This window comes from Canis aureus, chromosome 5 (assembly GCF_053574225.1).
Source record: "Canis aureus isolate CA01 chromosome 5, VMU_Caureus_v.1.0, whole genome shotgun sequence".
Lineage (NCBI taxonomy): Eukaryota > Metazoa > Chordata > Mammalia > Carnivora > Canidae > Canis > Canis aureus.
Window position 1 is genome coordinate 70,197,346 of NC_135615.1, and position 18,370 is coordinate 70,215,715.

General features: G+C 53.2%; 1 protein-coding gene and 1 long non-coding RNA gene across 7 annotated transcripts in view; both read left to right on the plus strand.

Moving 5' to 3' along the window:
• Window positions 1-8,205: 8,205 nt before the first annotated feature.
• Window positions 8,206-12,090, plus strand: LOC144313504 (uncharacterized). The gene is made up of 3 exons (XR_013379148.1): window positions 8,206-9,436; window positions 10,978-11,125; window positions 11,202-12,090. It is a non-coding gene; the product is annotated as an uncharacterized LOC144313504 (long non-coding RNA).
• A 5,874-nt stretch (window positions 12,091-17,964) lies between these two features.
• COL16A1 (collagen type XVI alpha 1 chain) overlaps window positions 17,965-18,370 on the plus strand; it is a 49,024-nt gene continuing 48,618 nt past the window's right edge. For 4 of the 6 annotated variants that reach the window (XM_077898757.1, XM_077898761.1, XM_077898760.1 and 1 more), the window contains exon 1: window positions 17,965-18,167. The gene's annotated coding sequence lies outside the window, so the exon portion shown is untranslated. The remainder of the gene's footprint in view (window positions 18,168-18,370) is intronic. The other 2 variants (XM_077898758.1, XM_077898762.1) reach the window with 2 other exon arrangements.

An 18,370-nucleotide genomic window follows, 5' to 3' on the forward strand; every position in this document is an offset into this window, starting at 1 on the left:
TCCCTGAACTCCCTGACTCGGCAGTCGGCACTTGCTGGGCTCCCTCAGCTCTGGCAAACACTTTCACTGTCACACTGCTCACAGAATTGGTGTCATTTATGTCGATCTGGTTCAGGTTTGTGTGCTCAGTCGAGGGCTCCACACAGAGCAGGCATCAGTGGATCTTTACTGAGTGAACAGATGGAATGCACACACCAACATTGCTTTCCTTATCTGCAGAATGGGGATATCGATAATTCTTACCCAGCCTTCCTCACTGATATTATTCATGGGGAACATTTTGCAGGTGACATCGACCCTGTCCCAGTTATTCATTCCAGTTATTCCTTCCCAGGCCCATGGTGCTATACTAGGTGCCTAGCTGGGGAGCTCCAGGACGCTGTCCGGGGTGCTGAAACGGACCCACTGCCCTCCCAAGAGCTGGGACAGCCTGAGAGGCTTACCCAAGCTCAGCTGCAGCTTCCCGTGCCTTACAGGCCATGGCAGGGTCATGGATGAGTACGCCAGCCCTATCTTGTACGACCAGACCCTGGGAGAACATCTAACAACAACAACAACAACAACAACAACAACAAAAATGAAAACCACATATGTAATTGTAAATTTCAAATTCTCTAGTAGCCATTTATACAAAGAGAATAGGTGAGACTTATTTTAATATATTTGGTCCAATATATCAAAAACATCATTTCAACACATCAGCAGTAATTACCAACGAGATACTTTATGTTGTTTTTTGTACTAGGTATTTGAAATCTAGTGTTTGTTTTACACAGACAGCACATCTCAGTTTGGCCTGGTGTTGTCCTTAGTCCTCAGTAACCATGTGGGGCTAGTGGCTACCATGCTAGATAGAATAAGGGCAGTGACCTTGGACAAGTCAGTTCAGTGTCCTCTGTGGAAAGGAGACACAAATACTACTGCCTCATTGGCTCATGGTAAGGGTTCAAGAAGTTGACACAGAAAATTCCCAGCACAGTGCCAGCATGAAGTAGGTCTTAAGTCACTGTTCCTGGAATCTAGTAATTCAGGAGATACAAGTGGACAAGGAGCGGGTGTCCTGAGGAGACCTTACCCCCCACCACACAGCCTATTTTCTCCTTCCTTCCACCTGCAGCACCAGACCCTGGGAGAAGGGAGGCAGGTTAGGACTGGCACTTGAACAGACACATTAAAACTCAATAGGGTTTAATTCACTTCCATTAGGCACCAATTAAAAGGAAATTAGGTGGCCAAGGAGGCCTGAGGGAGACCCTGGGTGCAGGATGCTGCCAACTTCTGCCTCTCTGAACTGACTTCCCTTAAGGCTTTTTGCCCACTCTGGCAATTCATGGGGTCCCACATATGAAGCTTTTTAGGACCAATTCCTAGCACCTCCTATTATTCCTTCCTGCACTTCTCCAAGGCCACCAACCCCAGGAAGATCCCTACCCTCTCAGGCCCTCAACATACATGCTAAGTGTTGAGGGCAGAGGAGCCACCCATAAGGGCTTTGGCACTGCAGGCTAGTGGGAAGTCCAGAAAGGTATCAAGCAGGAGACTGGCATGATCAGATTTATATATTAATAGGATTGCTCTGGGTAGATGGGAAATGAATGGGGGCGAGTAATTAGTGAAGAATAAGGGTGGATGCAGATACCAGTGAGGAGACCATCCATGAAGGGGACTTTTAGTGGAGGTGGCATGGAATTTATATGTGGTGGGTGGAGTGGTCAGGCCCTAATATGGACAGTATGGGAAGAAACCAAGGATGACTCACGGGCTTCTACCTTAGGCACCTCAACAGACAACTGTGCCATTAGATTTGGGGCACCAGAAGAGAACTAGCTTTGGGGGAGATGATTATGATTTTGGTCTTGAGTATGTTAACCTGGAGGCACCTTGGAGATGGTCAAAGGGGAATGTCACGTAGGAAGTAGGTGGTTAGATGCATAGGACTGGAACACAAAGAGCTGGATTAGGGTCATGGGTGTGGCAGGAGTCCGTATTGGTGTAGGTCATAGAGTGAGTGGGAGATGAAGAAATGACCATATAGAGTTCTTGAAGTGGGGCTGTGAAAAGGGAGAGGAAACTTGGGGCCCACTGTAGACTCTGAAAGTGAATTAGCTGGCAAGGATGATGGAATGTTTCCAGAAATGAAGAGGTCATCCTCACCCCCTCCCCAAGATCCTACATAATGATAGACCAAAAATAACCAGCTCTGCCATTCTGGGAGGCAGGGTCCTGAGACCTGGTAATGGATATCATCATAGAGATTGATTCTGTTCATTTGTTGGGCTGCAGGCCAGCAGCAGTTCCTGAAGAGGGGATGGAAGGTAGAGGTGGGTGCTCAACAAAACCTCAGCTCTAAGACCTCTAAGAGAAGGAAACTTTGGATTCCCTGGGGATTTCTGGGGTACAAGATGAAGATAGGGGCATGTGCCCTGGGCTGTCGGCAGCCCTCACTGCCTGGTCAGGAGGAACAGGGGTGAGCCCTCCCTGCAAGCCTCCCCACTGGGCCTGCTCTAGGCTGGTATGTCCCTATCCCCTGTGGTGCATGGCACAGCCCCAGCCATCAATCTAGGCATCCCTAGAGTCAACCAAGAAAGTCAATATTTAATTTGGGCATCATGTTAATGCTATTGATCGCTGCCTCCCCTTCTCTGCTTCCTCAGGCTCATTTGTCACTTCCCACCCACTGAGGGTTGTGGGGGTGGAGCGCGCTAAGGCCCAGTGGAGGCAGAGCTTACCCTGGGGTTAGCTTGGGAAAACTGGCCTGCATGTGAGGGTGCTACCCTGAGCCACCCACCTTCCCATTCTCCCCAAGAAATCTTTGATCTGCTTTGAGTTTCCTGAGCCCTGTCTCTAGGGAGCTCACTGAGATGGGAAAGGGAGTTCAGCTTTCCTCCCAGGTGGGGACTGAGTCTAATTCCTTGCAGGGTCCATAAGCAGAGCAGGTGTGGTTGGAATTGAATGATGGATAGAATTTGTGAAGTATGCCACTGGAGGAGAGAAGCAAAGAATCCTGGGACCCAGAGCCCAAGGGCTATTCCATTCAAGCTTCTGGAGCCCCTCTGGGTGCCTAGCACTGTGCCTATATAATGCTCATGGAGACCTTGAGACAAAGGTCCAGCTCTAGGCTCTGGGAGGAGTTTGGGAGTGCTTTGAACTTAGAGCTCAGCTGGGCAGCAAAAGAGGCCGGGGGAAGGGCAGAGCTGGGTTCAGCTCCATACTTTGCTTTTGTCATCTCTGGGGATCCTTGGCACTCTTGCCTAGTCTGGCCCACCCACCATCAGGAGGGGAATGGAATTGGCTTGGGGGCTAGGCTCATGCTTAAGTTGCAACTTGATCCCCACTTGGTGAATGGCCTCAAGTTAATAACCTTTCTGAGCCCCAGATTCTTCCTCTGAGAAGTCTCTTAGTGCGTTGGTCACTTTGTATGGTTTTCAGAGGGTCAGAGATGGGAAGGGGCAAGCCTTGGTGGCACAGGGGGATGTTACCAGAATTCTTGCACTGAGCACCTGCCACATTTGGTGCAGCCTTGAGAAGCTGCCAACAATGCTGCTATGGGTCACTTGGTATCAGGCCTGGGCCACTGTGGCACCTTTGGTACTCCTTGTTGTCCTGAGCCCAAAGCCAAGACTATATCACTGAGGGGACAGTTGGGCCAGGCCTACCTTCTAGATAGTTGGCCCAAGGGGCAGATAGACCAGCTTGGGGCACCAACAAGGTGGCAGCAACACACACAAACAGAAGCAAAAATAAATTCTGCTTCAATGAACTTATCCAGAATTTTGCAATTGAAAAATCCAAAAAGAAGTTGTTTCCATTTCAGCATGCATGTAAGTATTATGCTTCACAGAATAGTATTATTTCTTTTTTTTTTTTGAATAGTATTATTTCTATTATGAATTATGTATGAAGAACACCAGACTCTTTTCAATGTGCAGGGCTCCTAAATATCTTAATCTTGCCCAGATGACTCCCATCCGAGCTGCCCAAGGGACTCCCCAGTGGCCTAGCTCACCCATTCTGAGCCACTCAGTCAAGCCTTGAGCCAAGAGAGCCTGAATCGGTCATTCATTTATTCAGTAATCATTGATGCCAGCTCGTGCCAAGCCCTGAGCTGGGAACTGACAATGTGAAGATGAGGAAAACATAGTCTCTAAGGAGGATACCAAAGAGGCAGAGAGAAAGGATAGATTTTGTTTCCTCTGCGCAAAACCTTCTAGGCACCTTCCCTTGCTCTCAGAATAAAGTTAAGGCTCCCCACTATGGCTCAAGCGCTAATGTGTCCCCTGCCACGCTCTCCTCACTGATGGAGCTCCAGCAATGCGGTCTCCTTTCTACTCCTCAAACACATTTCATGCCTTCTCCTACCCCAGGGCCTTTGCATGTGTTGTGCCCTCTACTCAAAAGGCTCTTTCCTAGTTATCTGCTTTGCTGGCCCCTCATCTGTTGATTGAAGCCATCTCCTCAGAAAGGTCTTCCGTACATACCCCTTGCCCCTCTGAGTCATTTTGTATCACATTAGCCTAATCCTTCCTTAGTACTGCTTTTCCCCATATGAAATTACAGCACTTGTTTTCTGTTTCTTGTGTCTCCCCCACTAGACTGTGAACCTCTAGGGTGATATTCATTGACATATACCATTGCCTGGCACATGATGGGAACTTAATAGATACTGTTGAATGGATGAATGAATGCATGTGGAGTTTAAGGTTCCCATAGGACATCAGGAGGGGGATACCCGAAGCTAAAGCTCTGGCCCTTCATGCCCTGCCACAGGCTGATCGTGTCCTGTCTAGACCTGGGGGTGGAGGGAGGGTATTGCATGTGCATGCCTGGGAAGGAGAAAGCCCCACAGGACACCAGCCTCAGGGCATGCATATTGCAGGAGGCTCGTTCCTTGCATATTAACTTGCTGCTGGGCTGGCAGCTCTGGCTCCTGCTGAATTTTTCACCGTCAGGGCCAGTGGTTGATTAGGGATGGGGGTTGGGTAGACAGAGCATAGACATCCAGAAGACCACACATGCTTTTGCACAAGAGTGTCACGTGCAGTGATATAGGCAGGGGCTTGTCACAGGTGGCTGTGCATGTGTGCTCCATGTGCAGCTGCATGTCCGGGCATGCTCTGCTCTTAGCTGGCCTGTGGTGTGCACAGGTGAATGGTGTTTTATGTGCTATTTAGACCATAGAGTTCCACTCCCACCCCCATTGTGCAGAAAGGAAAAATGAGGCTGAAAGAGGGGAAAGGTTGCTCCAGGTCACATCATGAGTCTATGAAGGGTCAAGGCTAATGTTCAGTGAACAGTGAGCATTTATGGAAATACCTATGGTGTGCATGGCATTGTGCGGGACACTAGGGACTCACCACAGTAGTGAAACTGGGATCTGGGAACTGGGGCTAGGGGAAGAGGGAGTCACATATGGACATGAGCAGGAGGGGCAGGAGGGGTATTCTCTGCCTTTGTGGAGAGGATATCTGGGAAGGCTTCTTAAAGATGGAAACCAACACTCTTGGCTGAGCTTTGAAGACTAACTGAAAGCTCAGCAGGAAGAGAAAGGGCAGGGGCACTCCAGGGGGAGGGGGCCATGCAAGCAAAGGAGCCAGGGAGGCATGAAACAAACTGGCACATCTGGGAAACTGAATTGTATGGTTTGGCTGGAGAGAGAGGAGAGTACCGGGGGATGGGCTGCTGAGATGAGGCCAAGAGGGAGGCAGGTTCTGATCACAGTGGGCCTTGCAGGCCACGATAGGGGTTTGGATTTTATTCTGAGGGTTTCCAGGGAATCATTGAACCCAGATCTGCGTTTTAGAAAGATTTCTATAGCTACCAAGGAAAAGTATATTTAACATATACATTTTGAGCACTATGTGCCAGGCACCCCACTAGGTCCTGATGATTCAATTCTGAATGAGGCACACACTCCCCGCCCCACAGTACAGATACAACAGACAGGTGTGGCAGGTAGAAATCTTGGCGCACAAACTCAAGAAATACTCCATTTCTGTATTCTTGTTAAGTCAGCTCCAATCTGACTCACGCGAAACCCTGTCCTACGAGTTGGCAGAAAATGCAATCTCAGCCATCACTGGGGTCCCCTGACACCTCCTCCAGAGTCTTGTTCCAGGACTCGCTGTCCCACTTGGGCCTAAGCACCAAGGAGGTGCCACATGCCTCCCATGTACTTTGATCACGCAGAGATGCCCATGTCTTGGCTCGAGGTTCGGCAACTCAACTCTGCCACTTCAGAACTCCAGCCTCCCCAGGTGCCCTGCTACCGGGCCTCCACAGCTCTCGCCACCAGCCAGGGGTGGGGCTGCCAGACACACGTCCCTACCACTCTCAGCAGGAAAACCCCCTTCCGCCCACTCTGCAGCTATCTGCTCTGCCTCTGTTCTCTGCCCTCATTGGCCATCCTCTTCTCCTCATGCCTTGGGAATGCCTAGCTCAGTCACTTCTAGAAGGTTAGCTTTTTCCAAAGTGAGGATGAGCCATCAGACTTCAAACAGCTTTTGTGTTCAGCCCCGCACAGTTCCCTGAGGCTAGGAAAACCAAAGGGCTGGGCTATCAGCATGAAACTGGCAGGGGGCTGGGGGTGGGGGTGGAGGGGGTGTCCACGAAACAGAGCATCTCAATAAATTATCCTGTCACAGGAGTGCCTGAGTGGTGAGATCCAAGCTGTGAGACTCTGAGAGGGCAGGGATGCACCCGGGACAGTGGGAGCTGAGACAAGGGACACCAAACTCATTCCTAGGAGTCAGGAAAGTTCTCCCAGTGAGCAGAGTTTCTGCCGACTGAGCCCTGAGAACAGCAAGGAAAAGTTCCAGAAGAATGGAACAGCAGGTGGGAAGGCTGCTTGGTGAGCGCCAGCAGAGGTGTGTGAAGAACTGACAGTTGGCCTGTGCGAAGGAGGTGGGGTTAAGTGGTGAAAAGCCTCCTAAGTCCCCAGCCAAGCCTTGGCTGTTCATCTTGATCATAAAAAAAACCTTTGAAAGATATTAATCAAGGAAGTGACATGACCAGATTTCTGATTTAAAAACGCTAGTTGGCTAGAAGTAGAAGAATGGATGGGGAAAAGGGTAAAGTTGGAAACGGGCAGCAGTTGGCAGGAGCTGCAGGGATCCAGGCAAAGGATGGTGGCTGCCTTGAACCTGGGGCGGTGGCCTCGATGGACAGAAGAGGACAACATCCATATGGATGGGGCGGTGGGGAGGAAGGACAGGGCTTCGAAAGACTATCTGGGGTCAATCCCTGAGATGAAGGCGATTGGATTGGGGAGGATGGTGGTGGTAGGTGCCAGCAGAACACCCAGGGAGAGGAAGGATTCCGGGTGCAATGGACCCCCCCCCCCGCATCCCCTTTGCGATTCCCAAACTTCCCACTAGATGGAGGGCTGGTGCTAAGAGACCGGCTCCCCTCCCATTCTCTGCCCCTCAGGGCCCCCCCAAGGGATGGGCCTTCCCTTGGCCTCTCCAAACCGGCGGTCCCTGAACTCGCCAAGAGAGCTCAAGTATTTGGGGCTATCGGCTGCCCCCACTCCCCAGGACTGTGACCTCCACTTCTAGGGTCCAGTAGTGGGGGTATCAGCCCAGAGACCTCCGCCCAGGTGCCTCGGCGAACCGCTCTGTGCCCGCGAACACAGCAGCGTCTCCGTGTTCCGAGGGGCCTCGGCCACTTGGGCCTCAAACTCCGCAGGCCTCCCCCAGGTCCGCCCTCAGCTGAGAGGCCCCGCTGCCGACAGCGCTGGGGTTCACCCCCACCCCCCGACGCTCTCATTTTCCCAGACCCCACACTGGGGGAGGAGGCACCCAGAGGCAGGCCCAGGTCCAGTCCCAGGCGGTCAGAAGCCTGGCATCTAGGCCTTTCTGGACCTTGGAGACAGGATGCAAGGTGGGCCAGGGCGGGGAGGAGCCACATAGGAGGCGGGGCCTGGTGCGGAGTCTGGAGGCAGTGGGCGTGGCCCGGGGCGTGGCCAGAGCGGGCTGGGGGCGTGGCCGGCGGCGGGGTGTGGTCGGGATCCCCGAACTTGGAAGCGTCCTCCCCCGCTCGCCTGGCCCCTCCCGGGAGCCCTGCCCGCGCTGGCCCCCCGTCTGATGGCCAGACAGATCCTCCGTCGGGACGCTCCTGGCCCTACTTAACAGAGGTCATTTCTCCAGAGGCCGCGCCCAGCTCTCTGGAACTGCCAGGCCTTGCAGGGAGGAGGGGGGAGGGGGAACACATTCTCGAGCCTACACCTCACCCCCTCCAACCCCCCCCCCCCACGTGTTTCCATTCTTTTCTAGGTGGACAGCTGGAGAGCCTGCGGCTTGAGCCCAGAGCAGGAGGAGCTGGTCAGGCGCCCCGCCTCAGGCGCCCCCCCCATCCTGCCCTTCTGTGCTCAGGCCTGGAGCCGGCTCTAAAAATAGACCTAGGCGCCTACCGTGCCCGCCCAGGAGGGGGTCTGGGATGCCTGAGTCACCCTGCCCGCGGGGCCTCCCCTCATCTCTAGGAGCCAAGGCTAACTTGATGGCCAGGCATCACTCGGGCTCTGTTAGCTGGACTCTGCACTCTTGGCGGTGCCTTGTTCCCCTCCCAGGCCCCAGGAACCGGCCAGACTATGGCAGGCCAGGCAGGGGCGTAGCGGTAGCAGCCACAGCCGGGACGGATTAGAAGTTCCCGGCCCTGATTTATTTAGTTGTTTTTGTGCGTCTGGCGGGGATGCCCCCCCACTTCCCTGGCGGGACAGTCAGGTCTACACCTGCCCTTCTCTCCCGCCCAGGTCCCATGGGGCTGTTCTAGGCTTCTGGGTGGGGACCTGGGCTCAGAGTAGCAAAAAAAATCCCAACTTGGATTTTACAGATTCTGGAGCTACCACCCCATTCTACAGAAGAGGAAACTGAGTCCCAAAGAGAGGAAGGGATCTATCGCAGAGCAGACTGTACTGTAATAGCCCTGGGTTCAAATCTAACTCCGCCTCTCAGCAAGCCACTTCTTAGTGCCTGTTTCCTTACTGTATGTAAAGTGCTTAAGTTGAGGATGATAGCCATTCACCTGTAAAATGGGAATCATGACAGACACTTAGGATTATCCTGATGATTAAAATAACTTTTTATTTTTTACGTATTTTTTAAAGATTTTATTTATTTATTTGAGAGAGAGAGAGAACGGGAGACCAAGGGGAGGAGCAGAGGGAGAGGGAGAGATAATCTCCAGCAGACTACGTGCTGAGCACAGAGCCCTATGTAGGGTCAATCTCACAACCCTGAGATCATGACCTGAGCCCAAACCAATAGACACTTAACCAACTGAGCCACCCAGGCACTCCAAAAATTACTTTTTAGAAAGCAGAAAGCAGCAAAGGCATTTTGAGAGTTTCTCACACCTGAGTTGGATTCCAGTCCCAAAAGCTTGTGACCATCTCTGGCGCCTATCTCTCCTCCTTTCCCGATGTGTTGAAGAGAATGAATGGGTAAGCTCCCTGCCTTGGAGGCACTCAGCTAAGGTGATGTGGCATGGTCACAGGGACACTGGGATGGGTGTGGAACACTTAGCTCTTAGTGGGTGGGAGGTGGGGGGAGGTGAGGAGAGGCGACATTGCATCCTGGGCTTTGCACAGGTCTGGCTCACCTAACCCTGTTTCCAGTTCTGAGAAGGGAGCATGTTTGGGTCATTACAGGTTTAAGAACTGCAGACTTGAGAGGAATGGAAGAGGCTCAAGAGTCCCCAAAGTTCAGCTTTATCTCGTTGCCAAAGTCAGGGACCTCCGCTCCACCTCAAGCCAAACAGAGCAGCAAGGCCAACCCTGGCCTTGAACCCAAGTCCTCAATCTTAGACTCATTCCCCCTACCTTCCAACCACCTGTTCGCTTTGTCAGGCCTTCTCTGAATGGTCAAGGCTGCCTACACTCCAGTTGGTTTTATTTCTTTATATATTATTATTTAGGCTGCTTCATGGACGGAAAAAAAAACAAAAAACAAAAAACGACTGTGTCTTATATATGTCAGAAATGTCACTGACCTCTCAAAGCAACATGATATCTGCTCTGTAATTAGTGAAGGGGACAGATACGAACGTGGGTGTGAGGTTTGGGGCAAGAGTCCCTGGTGAATTACTAGCTCTCCCCAATAATAATAATAATGTTAATAATGCACATTTTTGAGTGTTTGTATGGGCTTGGCTTAGTTTCACGCATGAGATCATGTAATCCTCCCCTGAATTCCATGCGGTTAGGTGTTATCATGATCACCCCATTTTATAAATATGGAAACGAAGGGCTCAGAGAGGTGAAGGAATTTGCCTAAGAGAACAAAGCCAGGAAGTAGCACAGCCAGGATCAAACCCTCTCTGACCTTTGATTTTATTTTCTGCCTTAATTAAAAAATTGCATTTTCATTCTGAACTTTCTCTTCCCCCTGCCCACTCCCTCAAGTTCCCTTCCTAGCCCAGCCCCGGGAGGCGCTACTGGGAGGAGGTGGGGCTGGGTAACCAAAAAGCTTCTCTCCACCCAGAGATTCCAGGATTCAAAGAATTTATGATTCCAACTGTCTGAGGCTTTGCATGCCAAGGAAGAATCTGGGAGTCCCTGGCTGCTCCTCTCCTAACCACACCTCCCCCAGGAGACTCCTTGACCTGCCTTCCAGGGCGGGAAGTTTGTCCTTTTAAGGGGAGCTCAGCCCTTCTTTCATTCATGCAGCAAATATTTGTAAAACACTTGGTCTCTGTCATAGGCTCTGGGGATTAAATGGTAGCGAAAGCAGCTCTTTGTACGGCTTACAGTCTCTAGATGAATCAATGGCTGATCATTGATTACACCCCTCGGTCTTCCAAGCTTCTGTTGAGATTTACCTCTTCTGGGAGACTGTTCCCTACCCGCTATTGGGAAGGAAAGCCAAGACAGTCTCCAAGTGAAGGGTGTAGAGGGCAGGCGGGCAGGGGAGCCTGCCCTCAGATGGTGTGTTGTAGGTGGTGCGGGTTACTCTCAACTTATACACAGAATATGTGTCTCCTAAGTCTAGGAACCACGCTTAGCTCTTTCAACATATCGTCTCATGGAACCTTCACAGCACCCTTATGAGCTGAGGACAATTCTGTTTTACTGGCAAGGAAACAGAAGATGCCCCAGAAGAGATAAGGCGATTTGCGGAAAGTCACAGAGCTAGTAAGTAAGGGGTAATTATTCTGAAGCTGGAGACCCCACTCTTAGCTACTGTTCTGAGTTCTTATTTAATTTTTAGGTGAAGAAACTAAGACCAGAAGGGGGCTAGGGACTGGCTAAGAGTCACACAGCACAGCAAGACTGATCTGGGTTGATCGGTAACCAAAGGGATGCTTGGGTATAAAGTGTCCCACTGGGGCCTCAGGAGGCCAACGCTTGCCCCCAAAGGGATCATGGGGAGTGGGGCAGAGCTTGGAGGAAGACTGGGGCCAGATCAGCCTGGGGGGCCCTGATGCTGTCTGTGCTCTTCCCTCCCCCTGTTCCAGGAGGCCCTGTGCTGTGGGGCAGAGGCCCCTTGGAGTGCCTTGATAAATGAGGGCTACATCCCACTGCCCCTTCTTGTGCTTGTTCTGAGATGTCATCTCTGTGCAGGCTTGGGGAGGTGGCCAGTAGGCAAGAGAAGAGGACGCGTCAGACCTTCACCCTCGGGAGCTTCCAGTCTGTCTGGGGAGGTGGGGAATTACCTGGCTTAGGGATCATTATGCCAACGAGCATCTTTGAGCATTGACTAGGTGCCAGCGCCTTGAGAGAGGCTTTCCCTTTGTCACTATCCTCTTCAATCTTTACAGCAAACCCTAAGTGATAGATGTTGCTGTTATCCCTGTGCTTCTCAGAGGAAGAGGTTAAGTGACATCCCCCCACCCCCCGTTACAGAGCCAGGAACAGCCAGAGCCAGGATTTGAACCCAGGGACAGGTGATCTAACACCAGGTTCTACTGCAGTAGTTCTCAATATGGTCCCTGGGCCAGCATGTACTGGGAACTTACTCAAAAAGCAAGCTCTACTGAATCAGAAACCCTGGGGGTGGGGCTGGTGGGACCAGTACTCCAAGCTTGAGGACCTCTGCTCTCCTGCTTTGTAGCACTGCAGGTGACCTGATTCAGATCAGGAGCCCTGGAGTCAGGTAAAGCTGAGTTCAGATCTGTGCTCCACCACTTTGCAGTCTTATGACCTTGAGACTTCAGTCTTGAATCCTTGCCTTTCTAGCCCGTGAAGAGGTAAGAACAGTGCCTTACCTCCTAGAATTGCTGCTGGCTGAGTTAAATGAGAGAGTAGATCCCATTTGACAGATGAAAAAAAAAAAAAAAAAAAAGGGAGATTCAGAGAGGCAAAAGGACTCACCCAGGACCGTGCTGGGTGGAATTTTTCCCAGAGATGGCTCTGCCCTGTGGGTCTGTCCCAAAATGACCAGTTCAAATCCAGCTCCATCCTTGCCAGCCGTGTGACCTTGAGCTGATGACTCACTTCTCTCTGCCTGTATCCCCACACTCAGAATGGGCATCGTGATTGTGCCTGGGCCTCCTATGGATATTGTGAGACTAAAATGAGTTTTTCCATGTTTGGTGCCAGCCAGTGCTTTAGAAGGGCTCAATAAATCTCAGCTGTCGCTATTAAAGGCAGAGCCAGGATCACTGCTAGTGTCTTCTAACGGCCCTCACCCCTGCTCAGAGTATGATGAAGAGTTTACAAATGGTCGGTGAGCGTGGGAATTCCAAGGGGCAGGATTTCCTTGGGGCAGAGTGGTCTCTCCACCTTGCCACTACTGGCAGGTTGACCTGGTAATTCTTTAATTGTGACAGACTGTCTTGTGCATCACTGGATGCTTAGCAGCCTCCCTGGCCTCCACCCCTCCAGATGCCAGTAGGCGCGCCCCCAAGTTGTGACAATCACGAGTGTCTCCAGCATTGTCCAGTGTCCCCTGGGGAGCACAATTGCCTCAGTGGAGAGTTGCTGAGTTAGCATAATCAGACAAGGTGCTTTGAGGTGCTTTAGGACGTGAGGTGGGTTAATGTGGGAGCCTACAGTTTACCTTATGCTACCCTGGGGAGGCAGGGGTTCAGGGTCACACAGTGGGTAAAGGGAGGACTGGAATCCAGGGCTCTTGTGCCCATCACCTCCCAAAAGTTCCCTCAGAACAAGCAGGCTGAGCCCAGGGGACAATCCAGGCAAGGCCCACGATGCCTAGTGCGTTCTCCTTTCTTACCCCAGTGACCACCTGCCTGGCCGACACCACATCTGCAGCAGTGCCCCACAGAGTCTGCGCTCACCTCTCCAGAAGCTCCAGGGTGGTCAAAACAGGCAGGCACCCGGTGACATGAGCTACTGAAATAAGGCCCCCTGGTTGGGCATCTGTAAATGTTGCCAGGGGCAAGGCTGTCTGTGTGGAGCTCGCCATGGCCCTGCAGGGGAGGTGCGCATTAGCAGAGTAGAGCACCAGTCCACCCGCTGGGACCGTAAAGCTGCCTCTGGAGGTGAAAGATGGGTCTCCCCGCCATAGGGATGCGGACAGCCGTGGAGACATGGTGGCAGGGCTGATTTAAGGCAAAGAGATGGAGGGAGGGAGAACGGGCAACAGAGTCGGAGATCAGAGATACAGAGCCAGAAACAGAGACACACACAGATAGAAACAGGGAGAGACAGAGACAGGGACATAAAGATACAGAACGTGGGAGAAGAAGACAGAGATCAGAGACATAGAGAGCCACAGAGATTCGGAGTTAGAGATTTAGATTCCCAGAGGCACACAGGAGAGTTAGAAGCAGAGGCAGAGGCGAGAGAGAGCTGCAGAGGGGCCAGAGTCACAGGGAAGAAGTCAGGCTAGAGAACCCGAGGGTGACATTGGCGCAGCAAAGAGGACAGAGACAGTGGGAGATGGCCAGAGTCTTAAGGCGATGGGACAGAGATACGCAGAGGAACCAAAGGAGGCGGAGAGTGGCCTTGACCCTCTGGTTACCATCTCTCCTTTGGGTCCCAGAAGCTGCACGGATGTGGCTGTTTCTGCACGTGTGTACACTCATGCATGTGCTGGTGTGTGCTGTCTCCTGTTGGTGTGCGTCTGTGTATGAGTGCTTGGACAGGGCTAGCATGCATTTATCCGCTACTTCACCAGGGGATGCCTCTGGGGCACCACGCTCAGCTGTAGGGCGGTGAGTACCAGTAGACAAGGGCCCTTGGGGTGCCTTTTGCTTCTTAGTAGAGAAAGACAGTATACACGCACACAGACACACACGCACACACAGATACTGCAGCTATGCAGAGATTTAAAACAGATTCATGTGATCAGGAATGGCTTGAGATTCCTCTGGATCTGGTGGTCAGGAGAGGCCACTCTAGGAGGTAACTTTGAGGCAAGATCTGTCAAAGAGCCAGCCCAGCAAAGATCAGGGAAAGATCCTTCCAGGTAGAGGAAGGGGGGTTGGTAAAAAGCTCTGAGGGGAAAATCAACCTGCCAATTCAGGACCGAGAATGGAAGCCAGGGGGGCCCCAGAAGCTGGGGGGCAAGGCTGCTGGACAGGAAGGCGGAGGACAGATCATGCTGGACTTAGTAAGGCCAAGGAAAAGATTTGGGGTTTTATTCTAGGTGAAATGAGAACTAGAAAATTGAAGTAGGAGCAGGAATGCAACAGCTACAGATCTGGAAAGGCCTTGCTGGCAGCTGGGTGGGAGGTAGCGGTTGGGAGTCTCCTGCAACAGTCCAGGCAGAAGAGGGTGTGGCTTGGGTGAGTGTGGGGAGGAGTGGATGGATGCAGGCTGTATTTTGGAGGTAGAGTCAACAGGACTGGGTGGGGGGTGGGGAGGAACCAAGGATGACTCCTAGTTTTTTGGCCTGAGCATCTGAATGAATTATGGTGGCATTTACCAGAATGAGGAAGACAGGAAGAAGTAGATCTGTGGGGAAAAATTAGAGAGTTCTGTTTTGGCCGTGTATAATACAAGTGCACGCATGTGCACCTGTGTGCACCTATGCCAGGGCTCACTTGTGACACGTGCATGTGGGCTTCAGACCACCTCTGCTTGGCCCTGTGGGAGTTCCTGGCCCTGTCCTGGGACCAAGCCCCATCTTGGCTCTTTATTTTCCCCCAGCTTGTGCTGCCCCTGCCAGATGGGGATTCCCCGATAGCCAGCTGGGACAGGGCGGGTGGGCAGCCCTGGGCGCGGTGGACATCTGGGCATACTACCCTGGGCCTGGGAGGCCTCAGTAGCCCCACCCGGCAGCGGCAGCCAGGCTCCAGGGCAGCTGGTGGCGATTAGCAGCGTTCATTACCTCGTGGTGATGCCATCTGGGGTGAGGGCACTGAGCCCAGCCCCACAGGATACCCTGCTTGCTGGTGTGCAGGGCTTTCTGGGGCTGAAGCATAGAAATGTGCGCATGTATGTACATGTGTCCGCGTGTGAGCGGGGTGCTTCCCGTGCGAGCCACCTGTGCACACATGTATATGTAGATCTGCAGGTTTCTCTGCTTGTGTAGATGAGTAATTACACCTGTGGGCACATGTGCATGGGTCTATGTATGTTTGTGCATACATAGCTGGGTGTGTGCATATCCAAGTACATGCAGTGCTGTATGTATGCATTCTGAGAACTACACACCTGTGCTGGAGTATGTCCAGGGATATGTTTCTGTGGGTTCATATGTGCTCACACATGTGTCTCCATGCGTGTTTATGTGGGGGATTATCATGTGTGTGCATGCGTCTGTATATAAATGTAGGTGCCTACATAGGCACATGAAGTCTACACACCTGTTGTGAAGAGCATCTCTGCATGTTCCTGGATATGTGCACATGCACATCCGAGGGAGGATGGCGCGTGGGCACCTTTCTAGACCATGTCTACAGTGTGTCTAGGCCAGGTTCTGGTGAGTACGCTTGCGGGGCTATGTGGAGGTATCTGTGTTCCCCCTTGTCCGCTCCCTCTGGCTCTGGCTTCTCTGGGTCCCGCCGTCCCCTCCTGCCTGGGAGAGTCATGTACGAGCGGAGAAAGGGTAGGAGCTGCCCAGGATGGCACAGTCCTTAAGAACTTGTGCTGTGAGTGCAGGCTAGCTGGACGTGGCTCCCTGTTCCACCTGTGGTAGCCACATGATCTTGGGCAAGTTGCATAGTTCCTACGCTCCAGGTTTCCCCATCTGTAAAATGGGGATAAGAATAGAATTCTCCCTCCTGGGGTGGATGTGAGGAGAAAAGGAGTCAGCCCATGTGGAGTCCTTGGCACAGACCCTGGCCTATATGTGTTGCCTATGAGTTCCCAAAAGCCCACCTCTGGAACAGCACCCTGGGGGCAGGGAGAGCCTGTGCCCTCCCACTTCTCAGGCCGGGGTGCCCAGAAAGCCCCACCCCTCCGCTTCCCGCCTGCTGAGCTCAGCATTTCCCAGGCCCCACCGCTGTCCTAGCCACATCTGGGAAGGCTCCCTGGCCCCGCCTGGACGACAGTGGGGCTCTTCTGTGGCCTTGGTTGGGGTTTCCGCTGACTCAGCGCCTCTGGCTCTTAAGGCGGGAAATCCCAAGCCTGCTCCCCCCCCTCTCTCGGGTTAGATGGGGCCACAGGGCTGTGGTTCAACCCTATAGCTTCTATGGGAAGTCTCCCCTCATCAGGGCATCCCAGTTGCTCCCTGCTTCCCATATCCATTCCTACCATTCATGGGCCTCTTGAACCCAATTCTTGGTAGGTAGTTCTTCAGCCTTGGTGCCCACAAATTTGTTTGCTGCCTTGGGTGAGGTAACCTTGAGAGGGTCACTGGGATCATCCCTGCATCTGGATAGAACTAGACACTGTACCTGCTCCTTTCTGCTCAGAAGTCCCATCCCTAGTGCATATGCTTGAACCTCAGCACCCTCCACACTCCTACCTCCTGCCAGCGTTCATGGTAATAATGATAATAACAGTGAATATTTATTGAGCTCCTTTTTTATTTTATTTTATTTTATTTTATTTTATTTTATTTTATTTTATTTTTGAGCTCCTTTTTTAATATCATTTTTATTACTTGACAATCCTAGTTTCTTACAGCTCTCCTTTTTTTGGGGGGGGGGCACGGTTTACAGCTATTTTTGCATGTTTACTTCTTTTAAGTAAACTCAACCCCCGACTCGAGACTCAAACTGGCAGTCCCAAGATCAAGAGTCCCATGCTCCACCGACTGCGCCAGCCAGGCGCCCCATACGAGCTCCTCTTTCGTGCCAGACCCTGTACAAGCCCTTTGACAGCTTTCCACTCGTTTCCTGCTTGCAACAACCCTGTGGGGTATAGAGATCATTATCCCATCATACAGATGAAAAAGGGAGTCCGAGTTAAATAGTAAGTTCCAAGCCACAAAGCTAGAGCGCAGAGGACAGGGACTGGAGCCCTTCTAACCTCATGGAATCAGGAAGACTAAGGGAGCCTGCAGGGCTCCACTTCTCCGGGCATGAGGTTAGAGCAGAACGGGTTAATGCAGACCCCCCCAACGCCCCATAGCCCAGGAGCACCCCCCTGCCAATTCAGACCGAGAGGAACAGACTAACTGGGAACGTGAGGCTGAGAAACTGGAAAAAGCTGCCCGAGGAGGCCTGGGCAGCAGCCACGTCACCGCTGCCACGGAACTGGGGAGGAGGGTCTCCAACACCCCCTCTGCCCGCCGCTCCCCCCGCCCAGGGCCTTCTGGAGGCCCCGCCAGGAGAGGGGAAGGGGGTGGCCCGGGAGGCCCTTCACTCTCCGGCCGGCCGTTGAAGGGCTGCCCGCCCCCGCCCCCCGCCCCCGAGCCCGCGCAGGCCGCGGAGCCCCCTCGCAGGGCAGCTCCGGGCACGCAGGGGCCCGCCCCGCTCGCTCACCTGGCGGGAGGCGGGCGGGCGGGGCGGGGCGGGCGCGGGGCCAGGCCGGGAGCGGGGCGCGCGTCCCGCCGCCGCCTCTGCCACCGCCGGAGCCCCCTCCCGGCCCTGCGTCCCGCCTCCTGCTCGGCGGGCGGGTCCAGCTGTGTTCCATTAGCGGCCCTGGCACGTCCCCAGCCCCCTGGAACCGCCCCTCTTCCCCCACCCGCGGTGGCCGGCGTCCCGGCAGACAGGCGCGCGCGCTCGCGGGGCCGCATTCAGCCCCCCGGAGCTGGCGCCCTGGCACTGGGGCCCCGCGCCGGCCACGAGTGGTCCGCGACCTCCCAGCGGCCTTGAGGATCCCCTGGCCGGCTGACCTGGGCTGCCTGGATTACTCAGTGAGGTGGGGATCCCCGGCCACGGTAAGTGGGGGTGGAGTGGGCTGCCTGCGGCCGGGCTGAAGCGCCTCTTCTGCCTCCAACTTGCTGTGTGACTTGGGCCCAGTGGCATCCCGTCTCTGGACCTCAGTTGCCTTCTCTTTAGGGGAGCTCTAAACTCCATCTCAGTTCTGCTTTCCCTGCCTCCAGATCTGTGCCTTTCTACTGGGATGGGATCACATCCTTGG